Source organism: Cnephaeus nilssonii (genome assembly GCF_951640355.1).
Source record: "Cnephaeus nilssonii genome assembly, chromosome: 16".
NCBI classification, from domain to species: domain Eukaryota; kingdom Metazoa; phylum Chordata; class Mammalia; order Chiroptera; family Vespertilionidae; genus Cnephaeus; species Cnephaeus nilssonii.
In genome coordinates this window covers 53,107,503-53,128,993 of record NC_137087.1, presented here as the reverse complement: position 1 = coordinate 53,128,993, position 21,491 = coordinate 53,107,503, and the positions used below count along the sequence as shown (strand labels likewise).

The 21,491-nt window shown below is 47.3% G+C and overlaps 1 long non-coding RNA gene across 8 annotated transcripts in view; it reads left to right on the top strand.

Moving 5' to 3' along the window:
• Nucleotides 1–21,491, top strand: part of LOC307112416 — a 101,691-nt gene that overhangs the window by 44,036 nt on the left and 36,164 nt on the right. For all 8 annotated transcript variants that reach the window (XR_013814701.1, XR_013814702.1, XR_013814703.1 and 5 more), the window contains one exon: nt 152–274. This is a non-coding gene — a long non-coding RNA (uncharacterized lncRNA). The remainder of the gene's footprint in view (nt 1–151; nt 275–21,491) is intronic.

Here is a 21,491-nt window from a genome sequence, read left to right as displayed (position 1 = left end):
ACACAGATGGGAACAGCACAGGTACTGGGGGGGCACCATGCAAGGTGAGTTTGTTCATCAGACAACCCTATTCTGAAGTCTGTTTCCTAGAGGCGAGGGGGTTAGGAAGTACGAAACTGCTCCCAAATCCTCATTAGCTGTTCTGATTTAGGGGCGAAGAAGCTGCAGCATCAATAACATCAATAAGACCCAAAGTAATTGCAGCTGGTGTGGGACGCAGCTGACTTGACTTCCCAGTTACGTTGCCTGCGTGGACGCGCATCGCCTTGGCCAGGTGGGACTCCTTCGTGGGCAGCGAGAAGCATCCTTTCTGTGGGAGAGGGAAGAGCCGGGGGGTCGGAGCACAGCAGGTGAGCTCGGCACGCTTTGTTATGTACACCGAATGTGTGACCTTGCCTGTGGCTTTCCTTGGGTGTTGTGTTTTATTTTTCAATTACCGTTTACTTTCAGTATTTTGTCTTGGTGTCAGGTGTACGGCGGTTAGACAACCACATTTTTTACAAAGTGTCCCCCGATGTTTCCAGTACCCACCTGGCACCGAACCTAGATTGCCCCCCCCCCCCGCCCCGAGTCATTAATATTTTGTAACACTGATTTCAATGGTTAGTCAAGTTTGAGAACCAGTGTATTAGATTATCTTTATTCATTGTTAATTGCCTCAGTAAGATTTCTCAAAGGGGTAGTTAAGTTGTAGAGTGCAGTATGGTGATTCCTGAGAGGAGGAGGGGTAGAGGGAGGTGGAGGAGGGTACGGGGCCGGGGGGGGGGGGGGGGGCGGGTAAGTGGTGATAGAGACTTGACTTGGGATGGTGAACACATGATACTGTGTACAGGTGATGTGTTGTGGAATTGTGCATCTGAAACCTGTATAATTTTGTTAACTATGATACTAATGACTATCTGCCCTGTGCGAAACTTACATCCCCGTGGCTATCTTTAGCTGCAGCTTTTTAAAAAAATCTTAGCTTCTCTGTTCTGTGAATGGAGGGCGGAATCCCTCCTGCCTCCTTGAGTTGTTTAGGGCCCAGCTGAGCTAGCCCGAGTGGAGCAGACGCTGTCGCTGCTGCACCCAGACCTCCTGGGGCCCCCTTACTGGTTCTGTGCGCCTGTCCCGTGTCTGAGTGCTTTGCTTCCGGGGACTCCCACCCGAGACCTCCTTTGGGGATGGCGTTTGGGCTGCTGGAGCTGCTTCCCCCACCCACTTCTTCTCATAGGGAGGCACCCCCATCGTAAATCTCTTGCACAGGAATCCACTCTGAGGAACCCAACTGGAAACAGTTTACGAAAGCACTGGGAAAGTTTGCAAGTGAAACAGACTTGTAAGGAATTACTGTTGAAGTCACTGGAGGATTGACTGTACAAATCTTTTTTTTTTTCCTTTTACTCCTCACCTGAGAATATTTTCCCCATTGATTTCTGAAGAACAAGTGGGAGGGAGGGAAGGAGGAAGGAAAGAGAGAGAGAGAGAGAGAGAGAGAGAGAGAGAGAGAGAGAAAGGTGTCCACGCGAGAGAGACACATGGATTAATTGCCTCCCTGCCAGGGCTGGGGAACCTGCAACCGAGGTATGCGCCCTTGACCGAGAATCGAACCAGAGACCCTTCGGTCTGTGGGCCAACACTCTAACTACTGAGAAAAGCCGGCCAGCGCCAAATCTTCCATCTCTGAATCACTGGGGTCGGGAGAGAGCAAGAGGTCCAAAGGAGAGCTGAAGCTAGTTGCCCCCTAACTTAGCAGGATGAGCCTCCATGACCAGCATACTCCTGACTGTGTGTGAGCCTCCCCATCACCGGCTCATCTGGAAGCCTTCATCTTCCTGGCCTCTGGGGGCCCCCACAACTGCTCTGTGGTCTAAGGCTGCACTGTTTTCCACGCAGGGGTCTTCGGCTTATTCCCGGGACACTCCCTGCGTGACCTTTCTCAGGGCTTCAAGAGAAAGCCGAAGCCCCGAGGGCAGGACGTGGGCCCTGGCGAGACGAGTTCTGAGAGCTGTAGGAGGAAGGCACGTGCTTTGGGAAATTGTCAAAGGGGCACATCCTGAACCCAGGTTTTTGATCAACAAAACTGAAATAGAAACTAAGGCCATTCATTCTATCGCCGGATTTAGGACTTTTAATGAGAAACACGCACTCTTTAAAAATAGGCCCTCAAATTCAAAGTCTTGTTTAGCGATCTCTCCTACGGCTGATGAGTTTCCATGTTTCAGTGACCTTCCTGGGGGCCTGGGGACAGGATGCACCCGTCGCCACATCAAGATCCTCTCATCTTCCTCAATTAGTGGGAACATTTCAACTCCCTTTCAAAGCCAGATCCCTCTAAGGCCGTGGTTGGCAAACTGCGGCTCGCGAGCCACATGCGGCTCTTTGGCCCCTTGAGTGTGACTCTTCCACAAAACACCACGGCCTGGGCGAGTCTATTTTGAAGAAGTGGCGTTAGAAGAAGTTTAAGTTTAAAAAATTTGGCTCCCAAAAGAAATTTCAATCATTGTACTGTTGATATTTGGCTCTGTTGACTAATGAGTTTGCCGCCCACGGCTCTAAGGCATTTATAATCAAACTGACCTTCTGAGACCCAGCTGCCTTGTTGTCTGATGTCCAGGTCCTTCGCACCCTCTCCTGTAGACCTCTCATGCCTCCAGGCAGAGAAATAACGCGTGTGCTTGAGAGTTGTGCAGAACACTGCTTTAAACCACGTGTGCCCAGCCTGGCCCCCTTGACTTTCAAAAGGTAGGATAGGCTTCCTCTGGAATGGACTCACCCAAGGCTTAAAAGAGGAATGGGGGATGACAGGTGGGAGAGCAGAGGGCAGAATTCACCGAGACTGGGAGGAAAGCCAGAGAGCTATTACGGTTAGTGGTCCCAACCCAGGCCCCCTGACTTTGGTTCAGTGGCTCCATCAAGTGAGGTCCCCGGGACCAAATACCAGAGAGCACTAGTTCTAATCTGCTACCCAGTCAGCCTGTCTGGGGACCAGAAGGTGTTTGTCACTTGGGTCCTTTGCGGGGGTGCAGGAACAGGAGACATGGGCTGGGTGTTTGTGGAGCATTTGACTGAGTGTGAATCTGGTGTAGGGGGTACAAAACACTCCACCAGGGCGAGCTAAACAAACAGATCCCTTATGGAGAAGTCAAAAACCTTTTTCCAGCCCAACACGTCAAACCACATGAGTGCAAATTTCAGGATCTCCAGGTTCTGCTGGCATTTGGTCGTAGCAAATATTGACTGATGTTGGTGGGCTGTCAATGTTTTGGTAACTCTGACGGGCAGGAGTGGGAAGCCGCCAACCTAGGGAGTCAGGGGGCCCCACTGGTTGTGGCCCAGGCTCTGCTACCAGCAGCAGGCGTCCTTTGCCGACCCTCTTCAACTCGCTGCCCTCCCCCCCGCCAGTTTCCTTCTTGGTAGGTTGAGGGTATTGACCTAGAAGATCTCCAAGATCGTTTTTTTAGCTCTAAAAATGCTTGATTTTGTGACATAAAGGGAGGCACCGTGGATAAAATCATCTGATGTTAATTTGGACTGAAAATCATTCTGATAAATGTTTTCAGTCTTGGGAGGTGGCCAGAGTTGCACTTGCCCGATGCAACTCGACCTCTTCCAACCCCCCTGTCCACATAAGACTCTCGGCCATGGGGAGCTATTTGGAGTCTCCGGGCTGGGCAGATGGTGCCGAATTTGGTGCCACTGACAATAAAGGTTGGTCCATATCTGGCTATAACCTGCCGCAAAGAACACATCTGGTGTTTTATTTCCCTTTGGAGCTGGATGGGGCTCAGTGCAAACACAGACTGGAAACTCCAGATGAGGACACAAGTATTTTGATAGTCTGTCAAGAACATTACAACTCCCGCCCTAACAGGTTTGGCTCAGTGGATAGAGCGTCAGCCTGTGGACTGAAGGGCCCCAGGTTTGATTCTAGTCAGGTGCACATGCCCGGGTTGCAGGCTTGATCCCCAGTGGGGGGCGTGCAGGAGGCAGCCGATCAATGATTTTCTCTCATCATTGATGTTTCTATCTCTCTCTCTCTCCCGCTCCCTTCCTCTCTGAAATCAATAAAAATATATTTTTAAAGATAAAACATTACAACTCCTTTAAGGGGTGCTCCAGACCTCAAACCACTCTGGTACAGGCCCGAGTCCAAACTCTGTCCTGAGACGCTGCTTGGAAACACTGGGGAGAAGCAGAGCAAAGCACACGTGGGAACTGTCTTGCAGAAAAACAGGTCTCCAGCCCTGACCGGTCTGGCTCAGTGGGTAGAGCGTCGGCCTGTGGACTCAAGGGTCCCAGGTTCGATCCCGGTCAAGGGCATGTACTGTGGTTGAGGGCACATCCCCAGTAGGGAGTGTGCAGGAGGCAGCTGATCGATGTTTCTAACTCTCTATTCCTCTCCTTTCCTTTCTGTAAAAAATCAATAAAGTATGTTTAAAAACAAACAAACAAACAAAAAACCTGGTCTCTAGCAACATCTGACCCTCATCTCAAACATCTGCTGCTTCCCCCCCCCTCCTTTTTTTAAAGGGGTAAAGTGATAAAATGATTTTTGAGGAGGCGAGTGTCAAAGCAGCCATGACAGTGAGCGGCCACCCTTTTGCATGAGCCCTTGATAAGCCGACTAGTGTGGCTGTAGAGGGAACGGTGCTGTACGCAAACACTATTCACAAAACAAAGAGTAAAAGGGGTATTTTCTCGCTTCTAAGTTCATTTAAGTCGGCGAGGTTTCCCAGCAGGCTGCTTGCAGGCAGAAAGGAAGCCCATTTGCCTGGGTGTGGCGCGTGGTGGTTGGAGGTGACAGGCATGTGCCTTGTGCCCCGGTAGAAGACTTTATCCCAGTTGTAAAAAGGTTACACAGTGTCCAGACTGTCCCAGAGCTAAAAGTGGGCTCCCTGCAATGTTTGGACACCTCATTAAACACACCTCTTATCCACAGCGATGCTGAAGGGTGACCCCAGGATTTCATTTATATCAGGCTCACACATGATTGTCTTGTAATGTGTCTAGAGTCCTGTTAGAGAATCACGTAGTTTTAGAATGGGAAGATTAGTCTGTTTCCTTCCCTTTAAAAAAAAATTGTGATGAAAATACATAAATTTGCCATCTTAAGAGTTTTTAAGGCCAAGTAATATTCCATTGTGTGTACATACCACATTTTGTTTATCCATTCACCTGTTGATGAACATTTAGGTTGCTTCCACCTCCTCACTATTGTAAATAATGCTGTGGTGAACATGGGTGTGCAAATAGTTCTTCAAGATCCTGTTCTCCATTCTTTTGGATAATTGCTCAGGAGTAGAATTGCTGGGTCATGTGGTAGTTCTATTCTTCATTTTCTGAGGAACCTCCATACTGTTTTCCATAGTGGCCCTACCAATTTGCATTCCCACTAACAGTGCACAAGGGTTCCCTTTTCTCTAGATTCTCGCCAACACTTATTTCGAGTCTTTATGATAATAGTGATTCTAGCAGGTGTGAGGTGATGTCTCATGGTGGTCCTGATTTGCATTTTTCTCATGCTTGGTGATGTTTAACACTTTTTCAGGTACCTGTTGGCCATTTGTATATCATCTTTGGGAAAAAAAGTCTATTCAGATCCATTGCCCATTTTAAAATCAGATTGTTTCTTTGCTATTGAGTTGTATGAGTTTGTTATATATTTTATCAAAGATATGATTTGCAAATATTTTCTCCCATTGTGTAGGTTGCCTTTTAATTTGGTTGACTTTTTTTTTTTGCTGTACAAAAATTTTTTCATTTGACGTAGTCCCACTTACTTATTTTTGCATTTGTTGCCTTTGCTTTTGTTATCAAATCCAAAAGTCATCACCAAGACTCATGCCAAGGAGTTTACTACCTACATTTTCTTCTAGGAGTTTTATGGCTTTGGGTATTATGTCCCAGTCTTAATTTGTGTCAATTTTTGTGTATGGTGTAAAATAGTGGTCTGGTTATATGCTTTTGCATGTGGCTGCCCAGTTTTCCAACACCATTTATGTGTCTGTTTTTCTGACAGTACGATACTGTTTGGATTACTAGAGCTTTATAATATAGTGGGAAATCAGGAAGTGTGATGCCTTCAGCTTTGTTTTTCTTCATCAAGATTGCTTTGGCTATTCAAGAGGTTTTGTAGTTTTATACAAATTATAGGATTTTTTTTGTTCTATATCTGTGAAAAATGCCATTGGAATTGCATTGAATCTATAGATTAGTATGGGCATTTAAACAATATACATTGTTCCAATCCATGAGTGTGGAATGTCTTTCCATTTCTTTGTGTCTTCTTCACTTTCTTTGATCAGTGTCATAGTTTTTGGTAGTTAAATTTATCTCCTTGGTTAAATTGATTCTCAGACATTTTATTCTTTTTAAGGTAATTGTAAATGGGATTGCTTTCTTAATTTCTCTTTCTGATAGTTCATTATGAGTATATAGAAACACTACTGACTTTTGTATATTGATTTTGTATCCTGCAACTTCACTGAATTTATTAGTTACAACAAATTTTTTTATGGAGTCTTTAGTATTTTCTATATATAATATTATGTCATCTGCAAATAGAGACAGCTTTTAAAGACGTATCCCCTTTTTATTTGGATGCCTTTTATTTCCTTTTCTTGTCTAATTGCTCTGGCTGGGACTACCAATATTATCTATAATAATAACAGCATAATATGCTAATTAGACTGGGTGTATTTCCGGACGTCCTTCTGGGATGAAGCCATGGCTGCAGCTGCTGTAGCTGTGAGGGAGGGATCCAGACAGCCGCAACTGCGAAGGCCTACTCTTGCACGAATTTCGTGCATCGGGCCTCTAGTGTTGAACAAAAGTGGTAAGAGTGGGCACTCTTGTCTTTTTCCTGATCTTAGAAGAAAAACTTTCAGCTTCTCATTGTTGAATATAATGTTAGCTATGGGGTTGTTATATACAGCCTTTATGTTGAGGTATATTTATTCTATATTCAATTGGTTGAAAGTTTTTCTCATAATCTTTTTTTTTTCTTAATATACAAAGATGGATCCTTAGTTGGGGAGGGATTCAGAGAAAATCTGTTGACATCATAAAGTTAGATGACTTGTGGTTTTCCCTTGGTGGATAAGGAAACTGGAGCTTTGGGAACCCCCAAACATAGAGATAAGAGTCCTGGTGGGGAGGACCAAGGAAAAAGAACATGGAGAGAGTTTTGGTGATGGGAATGGCTGTATCAGGAAGTGATGCCTCATGTTGAATTATTGCCGATTCTGTGCTGTTCTTCAGTCCATGCGCTTCAAGCCCTTGGTAAAGGTATATGCTGTGTCCATAGTGCTGTGGGGACAAAAGGGAGCAGTAGGGGCTAATGTGGGGCACAAACAGGAGAGCAGAGGCAGGGAGAGGCCAAGGAGCCAGAACAACAGTGCTGGAGATGGTGGAAGTACGAGCCCCCAGGAGTGCCAGGAAGCCTGGAGAGGGTGTTGGCTCTCACGCTGGGGAGGGGAATGAACTTTGTTCAGTTATTTAAGGAAAAGGGGGCTCAGGAAGGCCAAAAGGGACACTGTCCCTGCCCCTAAAGGTGGCAACAACCCAGTTAGGGGGAGAAAATGTGCACGGTCACGTGTACACACATACACACTCAGGAAATTAGCTGGTAACTAAGGCAGCAAATGCTAAAATGCCCATTTATTGAGCAGAAAAGACAGGAAGTGCTATGAGAGTTTAGAATTCAGGGAGATTACTTTGGCTGGAGTCAGTGGTGGTGTTGGTAAATGTTTAACAACTAGCTCCCTGGGAAGAAAATAAAAGCTCTATTTTGTAGCATGTGCCACTTTCCATGGTGTAAACACCATATTTCCACCATGATCAATTTCAAGTCACCAGGTTGACTTCATGAAAAGTGGAGTTGGGAAGAGGTGCACGAGAGCACTCAACGTAGTTCCACCGCAATGGTGCAACAGATAATTAATAAACGCAAGCATAGAGTATAGTCAAGTGTATTATAATACTTGAGAAGGAATGAGTTCTGAGCATTTACTACCCTTGTCTTTAACATAATTTATTTCATTGTAAGTTTATATAATTTAATTTTTAATAATGCCCGAGTTCAATAACCAGCTCTCAAAATTCCTGAAAAATTACCAATTAGCTTTTGTGACCTAGTATGTGCACCCCATGGGCTGGAGTGTCAGGGCAGGCTTTCTGAAGAAGGCGGCACTAAAGATGGGCTTTGGAGGATGGGTAGGAGTTTGATAGGCTTGACAGAAGGCATTCTAAGCAAGGTAAAAATGTGGTGAAGATGTGGCCAGTAAAGCAGATGGCATGAGTAACAATAGTAAGGGTAAGCAATTACTTTTTTAAAACAAAAAAATAAAATAAAAGAGGATGAAAAGACCAAGTAGGCATTAAATAGTTATAACACACATAATGTATACAAGGCACCAAATATTCATGATATATTACATATGCATAAGTTAAATGAGGCACTAAGGTCTTAAAATGGTCACACATTGATATTACCCATTCTGGTCCCATGTGTCCCCTGCTAGAAAAAAAAAAATCATACTGCTCAACAAACTAATTGACAAGCCTTAGCTGTAGCCATGAGCCCTTGTCCCTGCATCTCCCTCATGGAGCAAGTGTGTGTGTTATTGGCACAGCTGTGTGCCTTCTGCCCGTGAGCCCCTTTGCTCAAACCTCAACTCTGGTCCTGTAATCAAACCATCAGTTGTGAAGACAGGTGTGGCTGAGAGCGAGACTGGACTTGTGAATATTACATAATCCAGGGCTCAGGAAGTGTGGTCCTTCATCCACCCGCACATCTCTTTCCTCTTGTTTCTCAATTTTTAAATTGACTTTAAAAACCAAATTAATGTCTTGGTCTGTTTGGGCTGGTATAACAGAATACCTTAGTCTGGGTGGCTTATAAACAACAGAAACTTATTTCTCACAGTTCTGGAGGCTGGTTAGTCCAATATCAAGGTGCTGCCAGATGTCAGATGAAGTCCCACTTCCTGTTTCACATGGTGGAAGGAGCAAGGGAGCTCTCTGGGGTCTCTTTTATAAAGGCATTAATCCCATTCATGAGATGAATCATCCCCAAAAGTCCCACCTCCTAACACTATCACACTAGGGATTAGGTTTCAACTTAAGAATTTGGGGGAGAAGGGGCAGAAACACTGAGTCTATAGCAATTAGCTATCTATGGCTGTGTAAAAAATAAAATAAAATAAAAAAATCACTCCCAATCCAGTGGCTTAAAATAACAAACGTTTATTATCTTATAATTTCTGTGGGTCAGGAATCTGGACAGAGTCCTCTGCTCAGGGTCTGTCCCAGGCTGTGATCAGGGCTAGCTGGGGGAGGATCAGCTGCTCTGCTCACTTGGGTGGTATTGGCAGGGTCCTCCTGTTTCTCATGGGCTGTTGACCAGAGTTCCCCTCTCAGTTCTTGGCCATGTGGGCCTCGCCATAAGGCAGCTTACAACATGGCAGCTGTCTTCCATCCCAGCGAGGGAGTGAGAAAGCAAAAGAGAGATGAGCGAGAAGGAAGCCAGAGTCATTTTATACCCTAATCTCAGGAGTGACAGCTCATCGCTTCTGCCAGATTCACTAGAAGTAAGTCACTAGGTCCACTCGATACTCCAGGGAGGGATATACAAGGGCGTGAGTAGCAGGAGGCAGGGAGCACTGGGGGCTGTCTTAGAAGCTGCCTACCACCTAGCGTTCTGTGACTTCCTGTTTAGCCAGCCTGGAAGTAAACTTGGAGGCTGCCATAGCATCGAGGTCACTGCCACATCACAATGTGCACAGTCACTGTCACTCTAGTCTCACAGCAACCTCGAGATGTAGTTATTGTTGTTGTTATTCCCATTTTATAGTAAAGGCATTGACAGGCTAATGACTTGTCTAAGTCCACATAACTAACAAGTGAAAGAGTCCGACCTTGAACCCAGGTCTCCTGACTTCTAGGCTGTGGCCTTTGCCCTTTATTGTGCTGGGTTGACTGGTGTCCCCGCAAAATTCATGTCAACTCAGAACTTCAGAATGTGGCCTTATTTGCAGCTAGGGTCTTTGCAGGTATATTTAATTAAGATGCGGTCGCACTGGATTGGGGTGGGCCTTAAAACCATGGACTTGGGTCTTTGTAAGAAGGCCACGTGAAGACACAGAGACACCCATAGGAACTATGGTCATGTGATGACAGGGGCAGAAATTGGAGTGATGCGGCCACAGACCAACGAATGCCAAGAATTGCTCGTACCAACAGAAGATAGGAAAAGGCAATGAAGAATCCTGTCTTAGAGCCTTCAGAGGGAGTGAGGTCCTGCCCATACCTTGGCTGCAGATTTCTGGCTGCCAGAACTGTGAGAAAATAAATCTGTTGTTTGGAGCCACTCAGTTTGTGGTCATTTGTTATGGCAGCCCTAGGAAACTTACACATATTTTCTCTCCCTGGAAGAAGATTCCAGCCACAAACTTCCCCAATGTCTACCATGTGTTGAAGGGCTGCTGAGAGTGGGTCAAGATGCACAGCTACCCCAGCTTAGGCCCCATTTATCAGCCCTCGAGGTTCCGTCTAGAATTCAGTCTGCTGTTTCCCCTCCTGGTCAGCACAGTGCTTCTGCTCTCATTCCAAGCCAGTTGCCCTAACCCAGGACTGGGGGAGGAAAAGGGACACAGAGAAAAGACTCATCGGCTGTGATCTCAGATGATAAACGTTATAGGACACAAGCATGGTACATGAGGATTTTCTTTCTTCTTCCATGTGATGGGCCAAAGATTAGAATCCCTCTGCCTTTCTCCTCATGCTCTTGAACTTGAACGCACTCGGAGCAATTTGCTCACAGCAACTCTGTGTGTGGGTGTAGACTTTTTGGTAGTCTCTGCTGCCTGGTAATTGTAATGGCTTATAATAAGGAGCAGAGGTCAGGTTTCAGATGGAAAGGAGGTGGGTGTGGTGGGACGGCTGTGGGACACATTGTTCTTTGCACCCAAGTTGGCAGGTTCACGCAGAGGAATCAGCAGCATTGTTTGAAAGGAGAGGGAGGCTAAAAGAATGCCGTTCAGATTCAATGCTATGGCACGGGGCTCATGCTCGTGTTTGCAGAGTTTTTGAAATACAAGCATTTCCTCATGGAGGAGGACAAATAGCTCCTCATGTGAATTATGATGAAAATTTAAGGATTATCCTCAAAATAGTACTTAAAAATGCCTGCCACTCCAGCTGATCTCCTGGTGAAGGTAGCCTACCACTTGTGTTGACCAGAGCCTAATAACCAGACACTAACAATTTGTGGTTCAATAGGCTTTCAAGCTGGAAAGATCCTTATAGATGACCTAAACTCACTCCTTTGGCAGACAGAGAAGCAAACGCACAGAGACTCTCTCCTGTCTACCCAGAGCCTTCTTGATTCTCCTTTTAAACCAGGTGGCCCAAGGACTCTCTGCTCTCCATTTCTCTCCCTACTTGCCTCTCTACTGTCTTCTTCTTAAGTCTACATTGGCCTGTGCAATCTCTGTTCCTACAGTACCTATAGTTTAAGTTGTGGGTGTCAGTAGGTTGTATCCATCCATCCATCTACCCACCCACCCATCCCATATTTATCAAGCAAACTGCTATGGGTCTGCCACTATGAACTATGGATGTTGAGATTATTAGGGCAACAAGATCCTTGCTATCAATGAATGTACAGTCTAATCAGAGATAAACCTTATATGCAAATAACTAGAGCTCCAACTAGATTCCTTCAATGGAGTACAGACCAGCTCCCCATCTAGCAAATCCTTTGAAGAATTGGAGAAACAATTGTTAGTAGAGGACATGATTAGTATTACAAGTAAAAGTTAGTGAAACATATATTTGTCAATCATATAGCCTGTGTTTTTCAAAGTATCTCTGATTTAATATATTCCATTCTCTGTTGAGTCGATGTGTCCTGACTACTGGTCAGGAAAAGCTGAATGTCATGCAGGGTTTTCTGCACCCAATCCATTGCTCTGCCTCCTTCCTTCTCTGCCTCAGACAGGGTCATTCTTTGGACTTGAGTCTTATGACAAAGTATCTGTCCTTGGAAGGGGAACACAGGCCATATATCAGCTACATCTTCATCAATCACTTGAAGCCCCACTTCAGATGGTGTACCAAGATGTTTAAGCGTGTCCAGGAGCACTGGGCTGTGGAGCTGAATGGGAGACTGAATCTCATGAAATGGACACCAATAGAATGCTTAGGGGATGATATCACTGGGACTTGGAACAAGTATTGGGGATGAGTGGGAAGATACTAGGAGAAGGCCCTGGGGAGTGGGACAGAATCAGAGAGATCCTCTCAGCCATTTCACCACTATACCCAGTGTCAGCCCTGCTAGGCAGGAGCTCTGGCTAGTGGGGGGCCGGAGACCCAAACCTTTAAAGTCTTTGCATTTTAGTTTTATAAGTAAAAGGAGCCATGCTCTCTCATTCCCCAAAACTTAGAGAGGAAAATAGGTCAACATTGCTTTTCAGATTAGTGCGAACACCTTTTCTCTTGCGTGGGGACAAGAGGCAAATGTTCACTCTGTTAGGGACAGATTTAATCAGAAATTAGAGAGCATGTCAGGGAATGGCCTCAAGGCATCCAGGGCTTTTCCAGCTGGTAGCCTGACATATGTCCCTCTGCTGTCACAGCTGTTCTCCCCCCTCTCCTCCCACCCCCAAAGACTTTGCCTTACTGGTGTTTCAGCTCCAATTGTCAAGGTAATTTAAAGAGATGTTATATATAATGTGCACATTTGAAGTGGCCATATAAATATAGAACAGACTTGTTAAAAAAGCCATCTTTTCTCAATAAAACTTAATTTTGTTCATCCAAATGTTTTTGAGCACCAACTGTATACTAAACACTAATGGGGCTGGGAAGCCCAGTCCCTGAGATGAGGCAGGGCATATCAGCCTTCTAGGCATGAAGCAGGCACTGTGCCTCCTCCCTTCTCAGGGAGTTTCCTGTTTAGACCTGAGACATCCCCTCTAACCAAGTTCAACATGAGCTTCACAGCAAGTGCCCTTAAAGTCTATGACAAGGAACGCTAAGGCATTGTCCCAATGCTCTCATTGACTGATACTGTCTGAAATGAGATTAGAAAACTTCTGTTTGATCAATGTTTTGACTTCAGGCGTGTGACCTACTGCCTTCTGCAGTGGTGCTTTAAGCACTTGACGGGCTCATGCTCTCCAAGGGCCCAATCTTATCTGTGGATTCTAGGAAAGACCTCAGAGCAAGGCCCGGAGAAGTTCAGTGGCTTCCTCCAGGTTGGACAGTGAGTTCAAAACCTGAGCATGGCCCTCAACATGCACCAGTTTATACCATCTCAGGCTGGAAAAGACCTTAGATACCTACTTTGTGTCAAGGTCCTCATTTTCAGAGAAGAAAGGTGAGACCTGGAGGGGGTTATTGATCATCCAGGGCCATGGAATCCTAGATCCTTAAAGTGGGAAGGCACCTTTAGCCTTTAGCTATCTAGTTTCATCTCTAACCCGAAGGAACGACACTTTCCACACACTCTTTGCCAATTGATCACCGAGCCTGTGCTTGAAAACTTCCGGTGATGGGGAGTGCATGATATTTTTTTTCTGTCCACTCCATTTACGGACAAGTCTAATGGTTGTCCAGCTCTTCCCTGTAACCAGGAGTCTGAGAAACAGCGATGTGAGAGAGACACGTCGATTGCTTGCCTCCGGCACATGCCCCAACCAGGACCGGGGATCAAGCCTGTAACTGAGGTTACCTGCCCTTCAGTCCACAGGCCGATGCTCTATCCACTGAGCCAAACCAGCTGGGCCTCCCCCCTTTTTTCCCAGGTGCAGAAAGCTCTCATTAGAACATCAGTGAGTTCACTGCACCCTTTTAAATCAGGGCAACAGAGAAAGCATGAGTGTGCTTCCCCTGACAAGGCTGCTTAAATATAATCATAGATCTGTCACAAATTTTGCAGGCTTATGAGGGGTTGTCAAAGTCTTTCCTGAAGTGGGAGATGTTGGGGGGAAAAACATTTTTTAAAGGGAACTGAAAAGGAACAAAGAGGACAACATCAGGATTAACCGATTCCATGAACGTTTTGCATAGCTGCAACGTTGCAAGCTTTGCCTTGATTCATGATAATGATAATGCTGACGGCTCCTGAAAAAGGGAAAAGGAGTTCTGAGCGGTCTGTGTAATTGGTTTTGACATTTCCGTCTATGGGGTGTTTATTCTCTTAATCTAGTGAGGAAGCAGAAGAAGTTCTTGTTGCTTAACCTAGTGAAAGTGTTTCCGTCAATCATTTTCAATCAGATTCCAGCCTGTGGTTCTGATGGGGAGAAGACCAAAGCGCAGCCCCTTAATACACACCTGGGTTTCCTTAAGCCCGTGGTTGGCAAACTGCGGCTCGAGAGCCACATGCGGCTCTTTGGCCCCTTGAGTGTGGCTCTTCCACAAAATACCACGGCCTGGGCGAGTCTATTTTGAAGAAGTGGCATTAGAAGAAGTTTAAGTTTAAAAAATTTGGCTCTCAAAAGAAATTTCAATCGTTGTACTGTTGATATTTGGCTCTGTTGACTAATGAGTTTGCCGACCACTGCCTTAAGCCATGTCCTGCTCAAATGATTCCAGTTACTAGGATGCATTCCACACCGTGACTCAGTGGGGTTTATGGACTCAAGTATTTCTTTAAAAAGACTTTAAAATTATTTTCTTAATCCACTTGGATTTGCACATCAACACGAAGGAGGAGAATTCAGATCCTCTGGGCTCTGTAGGTGGGACCATGGAGGCTGTGTGAATTTTATTCGTTTCTCAGGCAGCCTCTTTGAGGTCTTGTGGACATCTGCCTGACCTCCAAATCGTGGGCGGGTTCCTCCCTGGCCCATGCCTCTGGTTGCTTCAGGGGTCAGCATCAACATGCCCCAGGTCATGTGGCATTTGGGGGAGCAATTTCAGAAGGACATGCAAAGATTAGACCTGGTGCTGTGGTTCCGCTGTGGCTGTCAGACTTCTCAGAGGGGTCTTATCACATCACTCCCTCCTCACCCTGGGCGGTTGACTCTCCCAAGCACTCCGGTGATTTCAGAACCTTCTGCCATTCCTCGGCATAAACAAGGCTTCAGAACTCTTCCCCATGTAAACTGTGCTTTTATTTATTTACTAGAGGCCCGGTGCACGAATTTGTGCATGGGTGGGGTCCAGCAGGCCTGCCCCATTGGGGGCCCATTGGGGCCAGACCGGCAGGGGGAAGGAGATGGGGGAGGTTGGCTGGCTGGCCCTGCCTTCAATCAGGGGGAGATGTGATCAGGGGTGGGGCCACGGGAGATTGGGGGCTGCCAATCAGGGGCCCAATCGGGATGGTTGGTCATCACAGTGTGCTTCATAGCGACCGGTCGTTCTGGTCACTTGGCTTTTATATATATGTAGATTTTTTTTTAAATCCTTACCTGAGGGTATTTTTCCATTGATTTTTAGAGAAAGTGGAAGAGAGAGGGAAAAACAGAGAGAAATACCAATGGATTGGTTGCCTCCTGCACAAGCCCCGACCAGGGCCTGGGCCAAGGAGAAGTCTGCAATCGAGGTGCGTGCCCTTGACACGAATCGGACCCGGGACCTTTTGGTCCTCAGGCCAACGCTCTATCCACTGAACCAAGCTGGCTAGGGCTAAACTATGCTTTCTTTATACTTTCTCACCCGGCCTTGCCCCGAATCAGAGGTACATCAGCAGGCAGGGTCCCAGGCCCTCAACGGTCCCTGTGGCACATCTCTGTCCCCTAGCTCTGCAGGGAGCGTCTCCTTCCCCTTTCTTCTGCACACGCCCCGGCTAAACAGGAGCACTGCATTCACACCCAGCTGACCGGCCCTGCCTGGAAAGACAGCTCATGAAAGGAGCCTACCCTTTCCTCCGATGACAAAGCAACCCCACCCTCCAAAACTCAGTGATTGTCCAGAGGGTGATGAGCAAGCACTGCAGAGACCTGTTTTCAGCTGAGAAGGAGCTACTTTTCCCACAGCCCTGCCCTGCTTGGAGACTACAGCTGTTTGGTTGAAGTTGGTTTTAAAAGCCAGGTCGATGATGCCTCCAATTAAATTACAATGTACCCGCTCATGCAAAAGAAAGGGACATCAAAGAGAAAATCCGTCTGGATGGCAAACAGAAATAAATGCCAGGCACCAACATTGACGACACCTGGCTTTTCGGCAGCCAGATGTTTGTTTCTTAGGTGAGGACAGTGAGGGACTTGAATGGGTGCTGGGTGTGGCTTTGTGATGCCCTCTAACTGGACTGGGAGTCTGTTACTGAAACTTTATTTTCAGGCAGGAAAGATGCATTGATTGTCCAATTTGTTGCTCTTTAAAACTTCTTTCTTGTATTTTAATGAAGATGGGTCATCTTTCAGATAAGAAGTCAAGGACGAACTGAGTGCCCATGAGGTCAGGGGTAGGCTATGTATTATATAGGAAATGTAGTTCCTTTACTTTCAATTGAGAGAAATAGAAATTTGCTTGGGCAAAGGAGGTCTTTTGGCAGTTTGCTCAAATGGAAAAATGATAAGTATTTGTACTCTATATATCATTTTTCTTTTTGTTAATCCTCACCTGAGGATATTGTTCCCATTGATTTTTTTTAGACAGAGTGGAAGGGAGGGGGAGAGACAGAGAGAGAGAAACATCGATGTGAGAGAAACACATCAACTGGTTGCCTCCCACATGTACCCCAACATGGGTGGGGGTTGAGCTGCAACTGAGGTACGTGCCCCGGATTGGAATCGAACCCAGGACCCTTCATTCCGTGGGCCGATGCTCTAACCACCGAGCCAAACTGGCTAGGGCTCTCATCTATAATTTTAACACTGCCTCCCAAGACCTTTTTATACTGTGGTTTATGTCTGTCTGAAATGCGTCCGATTCTAAATGGACCTTTTAATGAAATGGGTTTTGTTGCCCACGATGAGGCAGTGTTGCTGGCCCAGGAGTCGCAGGGGCCTGGGTTTGAGTCTTGGCTCCGCAGCTCTGTCTGGGTACCTCCGGGTGCGTCACTTAACGGCTCCTTGGTTCCGTTCCCTCCTCGGTCAATGGGATAACGACAGTGCTCACTTCCTGGTGGTGTTGTGAAGATAAGAGGGCAGAGGTAGCATCACCACTTACACCAGGGCCGGGCACCAATAGAAAAGCCTCGGCTGGCGTCCAGGGATTTCTGAGCAAAGTGACAGCGCAAATGCCTCCATCTGCGAGCTCTCTGCCCTCCACCACCCTTCCTAGGAGGAAACCAGGCGGCAAGGACGCCTCCTGTGTGCCCAGGTTGAAGCCCTGAGTAAATACCAGATTTAATCTCGTGGGAAGCGAGCGCATTTTGTTATGGGCACACAAACATTTTATCAGTGTGGAGGCAAAGTAAACAATAGATGAAAGGACGTCATTTTTCCCATTTTTTCTAACACGTAGGCCCAGAACACGGCAGGGTGAGTTTCTCGGCAGCGCTAGGGGACCCGTGGTACAATCAAGACCACCATGATGGGTTCCCTGGGACGAAGAGCCCTGGACGGCCTTTCTGATCGCCTGGGTTCTAAGCCAGTTCTGCCATTAGCCATGGGACTGTGGGTCAGTCGCAGGCTCCATGGGCCGGATCCCCCTGAGAACACGATGGATCAGTTACTAAGTCCCCACAGTCCTGTGATCTCCTGAGTCCTCCGACCAGCTCCCCCAGGCTGTCCTTTCCCACTTTGGGGGCCCAGCTAATACACCCGACCTTCCAAAGGCCCAAGGCAACATGTGCTTTTCCTAAGTCCGGGGTGAGGGGGAGTCTCCCCCCGACCTGGCTGTGCTCTGAGGTGGCATAAGGTGGGCCAGCCAGCTCCTCTGGGGTGTTCCCTGCAGGGTACCACCCAATAGCAGGGTGATGGGAACCAAATGGAGGTGAGGGAGAGGGTCCTCTGCTTGGAGAAGAAGATGTGAAGTGATTTATCCAGATGGCCAGCAGGATGTACCCAGGGCTCCTTCAGAGACGGGTGGTCTTTACAGGGAGATTTAGAACTTTCCATATTTAGTTGCATTTTGCAAGCGGCCCAGCTGTCTCCCAGTGGGAGTGTGTGTTTCTTCCTGACGTGGGTTCACTTGACACTGTCGTGCGTGCTGCATTTGAAAACGCCCCGCTCGCCCGAACGTGCAAATCGCATGCAGGTCTGGGCCGCGCTTAGATGGGACGCCGCCTTTTGCGGGGAGACGGGCCCCGATGCAGTGGTGCGTCTGGTTTCACTGCTGATTCGTGAAGGTGTGCGTGTCACTGCAAAGGGCTCGAGAGGCAGAATAAGAGCTTGGGAACACACTATGAGAATCAACACAAAGAATGCCTTCCCCCCTGCACGTGCCCCCCAAGCATGCTGCTGCCCTTCCGTTGGCTGGCCAGCCACCGTGACCTCCGTAGTCGGGATGCCATGACAAGTTTGGGCTTCATGGCCGTGACGGGCTTGCCTCCCACAAAATGGGTGATTCTCTCGTGTTCTCTCAGTAATCCTTTTTACTCTACGTAACAGAATGGAGTTTAAAGGAGAAGACCTTTTTTCATCCACCACTTTTTAAAGCCCAGGCTGTGTTGCTGAACCCAAGTTTGAGTGCCTAATGCTTCAAATGGCCCCAAATCGCCCTGGCCGGGTGGCTCATTGGTTGGAGCATCATCCTGTACACTAAAAGGCTGCAGGTTCGATGGTTCGATCCCCGGTCGGGGTGCATAGTTTCTCTCCCTGTCTCCCTCCCTCCCTCCTTTCTTCTTTCCCCCCTCCTCCCCCTCCTCCTCCCCCTCCTTCCTCTCCCTAAACATATCTTCAGGTGACAATTTTAAAAAAAAAGGTTGAAACTCAAAACATCAGAGTTTGGAGTAAGGTTTATTGATCAAGAAGACAGAAGACCTAATGGTGCCTCAAATCCGTCTTGCTCAGTGGACTAGGTTTGGGTTTTTAGGGGGTTAGAGGGAGCAGGCATGCAAAGTGCTGGTGGGACAAGTTTTAATTGGAGGAACTTGGCCATTTATGGTAAAAGGGTGTCTTCCTGGATCTTCCTGGACAATGGACCCTTTGCTTCTGAAAGGGTTCAGGGTTCAATTCTGGTTTTGTCCTGGTCCTTTGGTTCCATTTGTGTGTGTGTGTGTGAGGGGTGAGGGGGTTGTTGGGGGAGGGGTGCGAGTGAGACTTTGGTTCCAGGTGGAGCCGGAGGTCAAAGTTCCCTTCTGCGCATGCTTCAGCTGCACTACTGGTCTGTGGTCTCTGAAAAGCAATTCAGCATCTCATTTAACAGGATGGGGCCATTCTGAGCTGGCTCTGTGGGTACAGCTAGATTGAGACCTAATGCTGGATGTGTGGTTATAAGTGGCACACTTGCATATAGACGGGTTCCAACTTACCATGAGTTGACTTACAGTTTTTGACTTTACGATGGTGTGAGCATGAAAAACACGCAGTAAAAACTGTACTTTGGATTCTGACCTTTTCCTGGCCTAGCCAATTGCAGGACGATACTCTCCCGGATGCTGGTCAGCCCGCTGCGGCTGCCAGTCAGGTGATCACAAGGATAAACCACCCCTCTCCAGTGCATGCCTTGCGTTAGATGACTTTGCCTGAAGGCTCCTGCGAGTGTCCTGCATGCGTTTAAGGTAGACGAGGCTAAGCTGTGGTGTTTGGTAGGTAAGGTGTATTCTTTTCAACTGGGTTGATGCGGGCTTAACCCCATTGTAAGTCGAGGAGCATCTGTACGGGGCGAGGGTGAATGCAGGATGATGGTAAGAAAGAAAACGCGAACTCTGGAAACCATGACAACCCTCGGGAATCAGCGAGTGCCTTCCGCCCGGCTGATGGGGTCCAGGGCGCACACGGCCCGGCCTTCACTCACTGACCAGTCTCTGCCAGGAGAGGGCTCTGAAAAGTAGGTTGGGCTATCGCAGAAGGGACTCCTTTTCTTTCCTTCCTCCCCGCTCTTTTCTCTCTCTCTCTCTCTTTTTTTAAACTAGAACTTCCTACCTGTATTCGTTTTCTATGCTGTTGTAATAAATTACCACCATCTCGGTGGCTTCAAACAACACACATTTACTGTCTCGCAGACCTGGAGGTCAGAAGTCCACCCGCCGAGTGGGGAGCCTGGTGACATGGTGGGCTGCCTTCCTTGGGGAGCCGCTAGGAAAGAATGTTCCGCCTTTTCCGGGTCCTCGAAGCCACCAAGGAAGTATCTTGGTGCCACATTCACGGTTCCAGGATTGGGATATGGGCATCTCTGAGGGGCGTTATTCTGCCTCCCACATAGTCAGGACCACTGAGTGCTGCTGGGAGTGGAGTGGGGAGAAGGGGGTGGGGACAGGACAGTGATTGCATGAGGCACTGAGATTCATGTCACGCTTCTTTAGCCGTCAGAATAAGCTAGAACCTCTGGAATGGATTCGGACCAAACCCATCACTCTGGCTTCTTTCTTGCAAAAATCACACAGCTCACTGTGCATTTCTATCAGAACATGAACTCGATGGACGTGACAGAGGCAAGGGTATGTCAGTGTGTAAAAAGATTACCCAGCATCTTTTACAAATGGGAAGGCACCCAGGAGACAAAAGGAAGAGATTTGCTGCCGAATGTATCTCTGACCTTCCCAGCGAGGCGAGCCTTCCAGGGGAGGGTTTAGGAAGCGGGTGTGTGTAGACTCTAGGAGGAGAGATGGACAAGCCCCACGTGCTTTCCAAGCAGCTGCGTTTCCCTTGGCCCCGCCCTGGTTTGCATCGTCTGCACCTAGTCCTTACCTGACAGCAAATAACGTTAGATGTTTCCTTAACCAGAGACCTTGCTGGCCTTCCCTCCATGGGACAGGGGGCCACTGCTGCTCCCCAACCCAAGAACAAGAACACTATTCTATGCCTTTGGGACCATCTACATTTTTATTTCATTTTGTTATTTATTTTTAATATATTTTTATTGATTTCAGAGAGAAAGGAAGAGGGAGAGAGAGATAGACACCATCAAGGATGAGAGAGATGCACGCTCCTCTTTCCCCCCACTGGGGAGCAACCCGCAACCCAGGCACGTGCCCTGACCGGGAACTGAACCGTGACCTCCTAGTTCAGTGGTCGGCAAACCATGGCTTGCGAGCCACATGCGGCTCTTTGGCCCCTTGAGTGTGGCTCTTCCACAAAATACCATGTGCGGGCGCTCACGTACAATGCGATTGAAACTTCGTGGCCCATGCGCAGAAGTCAGTTTTTGGCTCTCAGAAGAAATTTCAATCGTTGTACTGTTGATATTTGGCTCTGTTGACTAATGAGTTTGCCGACCATTGTCCTAGTTCATAAGTCGACACTCAACCGCTGAGCCACGCCCGTTGAGTTCTAGCTTATTCTGATGGCTAAATGTAAAGGAAATATTTACAGAGGTTCTAGCTTATTCCGATGGCTAAATGTAAAGGAAATATTTTTTGGGGAAACTCAAGTTATCTTCAAAAGATCCCTTTTCAACCCCGCCCCCAATCAGAATCACAACCTCCAAAGGAATATTCTAAAAGAAGGAGG